Source organism: Pinus tabuliformis, chromosome 6, assembly GCF_031772625.1.
Source record: "Pinus tabuliformis cultivar Carrire ecotype Pingquan chromosome 6, CPIR1, whole genome shotgun sequence".
Taxonomy (NCBI): domain Eukaryota; kingdom Viridiplantae; phylum Streptophyta; class Pinopsida; order Pinales; family Pinaceae; genus Pinus; species Pinus tabuliformis.
The window spans coordinates 16761694-16765762 of NC_142292.1; positions in this window are offsets into that span (position 1 = coordinate 16761694).

Here is a 4069-nt window from a genome sequence, read left to right on the forward strand (position 1 = left end):
GGGGGGGGGGGTGAATCAGTATTATCTAATCAATAAAACTTTTTCATTTTCATACTCAGATTCATATACGCTACTTCAGTTAAGTATACCCGCATATATACGCGATTGTGTCTATTGCAACTAGCGTATAACCATTAAACTCATGATTCAGTTATGTGATCTTCAATGGGTGCATCAGAACATTATTAGCCATATTAACAGTTAACAGTAGCATTAAAACAGATAGATCAACACACATAAGCAACACACATGAACACCATGATATAAGGTGGAAACCCAATGTGGGTGAAAACCACCTGCTGCAATTCGTTTCTATCTTCCTTTATTAAGAAACTTCTTTTACAATGTACTGGTGCAGTCCTTTACCAGTACGCAGGCTACAACCTGCAGAAGGTTACAACCTTCTCTCGTTCTCCAGACTCTCCTAGAAGGGAGCTCCAACCCCCTTTGCTCTTGTACTAGCTAAGATACTAGTACGTAGGCGCCGACCTACAATCTTCTCTCCTCTAGGTACCACGTTTCATACATTTTCAGACTGGATACTCCTGAAGCACAACACATAATCTGAAGGCCACGTTTCATCCAATTTTCATATTGGACCCATAACTATCATTGAAGCTCAAAACAATCACTACTAGCATCATCAATCTCTGTATCACTGAAATACTGAAACCCTGTCAACAACACAGTCACCAGAACATAGAGTAGAACTCTGCAATGACAATCAGAACCAACTATACCTTCAAAATCATGCATCAGAGTGCATACGCTACTTGGAAGTGCTGAACCTGCGTGTATACGCAACTTCATCAATATGAACCAACGTATATGTCATTAATCACTTATTCATAACTTTGCTGCACTTCTTGACTTCAGACATAACCAGATCATTACATATACAAGGATAATATATGTGTTAGCACCCAGATCTAGTCCATCAGATCACATAAATATGAGTCATTATGATCCTGATCCTTATTGGTTCTCATCCATCAATACACAATCAACCAACCAAGATATGCAGAATACTGACACTATTAAACTGTCATCAGAACTCATCAACAGTCAGAACCATCTGTAACTTCAGACATCATAGCTCAAATGGTATACGCTACTACAATGAACCAAACATGCGTACATAGGCTATTACACCGAAGCCAACCCGCGTACAGATCTATAAATATTCAATCATGGCTTGCAGCGATTTCAAACTTGAGTTAAACCCAGTTCAGATCATTACATGTGTCAGTACATAGATCTAGAATAAACATAATCAATCATATAGAGACAGTTTATTTCAAACCATTTGATCCTGATCTATCCTTAGATCTTGTTCTCCATCAACCGGTGAGATCCCTCCTTAGCTCAGATCAAGCAATGCATCATCAACCCATAACTTGCATACTGGATTTCATACTTCTTCAGATATTCAAGACTTTTTCAATGCCCTTGCCTAATGATCTTCTTCTCCTTTTATAGTCTTAGGCCTTGCTCAATACCATGGTCCAAAACCATAATAAATCAATACCAAGAGCCCAATACTTGGGATCAACACACTTGTCGAGATACCATGGTCCAAAACCATAGGTTCAAATACCGAGGACTAACTACCACAGAGCAAAAGTAAGCTTTCCGATATTTACGCACTTTTCCGTGCATGAAACTGCGTGTATACCCTACTTGGTATATAGCGAACCTGCGTATACATGACTTGGTATATAGTGAACCTGCGTGTATACCCTACTTGGTATATAGCGAACCTGCGTATACACGACTTGGTATATAGTGAACCTGTGTGTATACCCTACTTGGTATATAGTGAACCTGCGTATATACTCTTCTTTCTTCATTCTGATCATCAATTCTTTGCTACTGACCTGCTACACTATATTCTGTCATTTTGCCATCAAGGACAACACTTGTCTCATAATGCCAACAATCTCCCCCTTTGGACTTGATGGCAAAGCTAACTTGTCATACTTAGAACTTGATCTTCTTATTCCTTTGAGCTGTCCTGCATCCCATGCATTTAGTCACATCTGTAGATTGATCCAGTTATATGTAAGTGAGATGTTCTTCTATGAGAGGGTTGCCATCAAGTATAACACATGCATCATAATGCCAACAAGATACTGGTAACTGGGCATCCAAAAACACAGTTGACCATGATCTCCTTCATCAATGAATACTGCAATAATCACCTTCACTGCTGACTGCAACAGATTTTCCATTGGATCATGAAAAACATGAAGATTTCCCTCCTGCTGAGGAAACAAGATGTCCTTTTCTTTTGATTCTGATCTTCCTTCATAATGTACTTCAGAAAAAGTATGGTACTGGTCCTCAAAAATTTCTGAACAAGTGGATGAGCAGATTTCCTCTTCAAAAAACATTTCAAAACATGAGACATATGAGGAAGAATTTGAAAGGGAATCCTGAATGGTCTGGTCTGCTGAAGTCTGAATATATTGTAGATCATCTTCATATGATATGACAGCCAGATTCTCATTACATTCATCATTCATGAGAAAAGAAACTTCAGATGTTTTTTGAAACTCAAGCATGACATTTCTATCATCTACCAATGATTCATCCAGAGAAACTTTTTCAATTACTTGAACAAAGCTCTCACCTTGTTGTTCATGAGTGGACTGGATTACCTCTTTATGAAGACTATGTTCTGATGACATGAGAACATTTGGATTCATAACTTTGTTTTCTTCATTCCAGGTGATTTTAACAGCAGAATTCTCTTTCATGGGAATTAGTACAAGGTTTTCTTGGTCACCACAATCTGAATTTGAAACTTGACTTGCCTGCATGTTGTCTTCTTCTATGGATAGATCTAAAGCGACACTTTTCTTTCATCATTTTCAGCCATATAGACCTCTTCGACCTGTTGATCTATAAAGCTGCTTACAGGATTGTCATCCTTTTCAGAAGAGGAAGAAGTTCTGCCCTCACCTTCTTAACCATGTGCACACTGTAGATCTGTGTTAACTTGATCTGTAACATGACCGTGCAAGAGTTGATCTCTCTTGTCTTCTGATAGAGGAGATAATACTTTTTGTTTTCTCTTGCTCAAGTAGCGATTGTCTTCATTAATTTCCAGTGAAAGAGTGTACAACGTTTCCTCATACTGCTGATCCATTTCATGTAATTCTTGTTGACTGTCAAGATGAAAAATTCCTTCATTTTCATCCGTACTAACATCTTGATTCTGTTGCAAATTTTCATGATCGTCTTTATGCTGCTGAAGTGGTTTTTCATACAATGCTTCCATGATTTCTCTGTCCATTAAGTCATCACGCCCATAAAAATTCTCAAGATCTTCAATAAAACTATGAACATGGCTACAACAGTCCTGAACTAAAGCCAAGGATGAATTCGATTCTTTATACCTTCCAAAGAATATTGTATGAAAATCTTTTAAACAATGAATAGAAGCAGGTGGCAAACTTTCATACCAAGATCAGGCTTCATCTTCCAGAGTAGCCATAAGCATTTTCATCAAACAGTCTTAAGGAAAATTGATCTTTAATTTATGCACATGAATGTGAAATTTCACCAGATGAAGAGTAGCGTCATTACCTTCCACATTTCTGAACATAGGCAAATTCTGAAGCCAATCCACCTTGGGCATTTTATTCAGGAAACCTGGGATGTGATCTCGGCTCATGGGAGCGTATCTTCTTGCAATCCGTTCCATCTTGAAAATCTCAAAGCTATTGATCTCTCTGCAGTGGAGTCACCATGAAGGATTGATTGCTGGATTCTTCAGTGAATGGAGTCGCCAGGTGAATGATTTCAGCCTTCTTATGTCTGATCGTTGTTCGCCATCAACCATCAGATTTGAACTTGATATATGTACTGAGGCAAGACAATCTTCAAGCAAACCATTTTCCTCCCCAATATGGTCGCCACTATGTTAGCACCTAAATCTGCCTTAGGTTGAAGGAAGGCAAAATTCAGGGTAACAACAAACCACGCTCAGTCTGGTAGCTAGCCCTACCAGAACAGGAGAGGGCTCTCTCCGGGTCACACTCAGTGAAGAATAAACAATATGGGC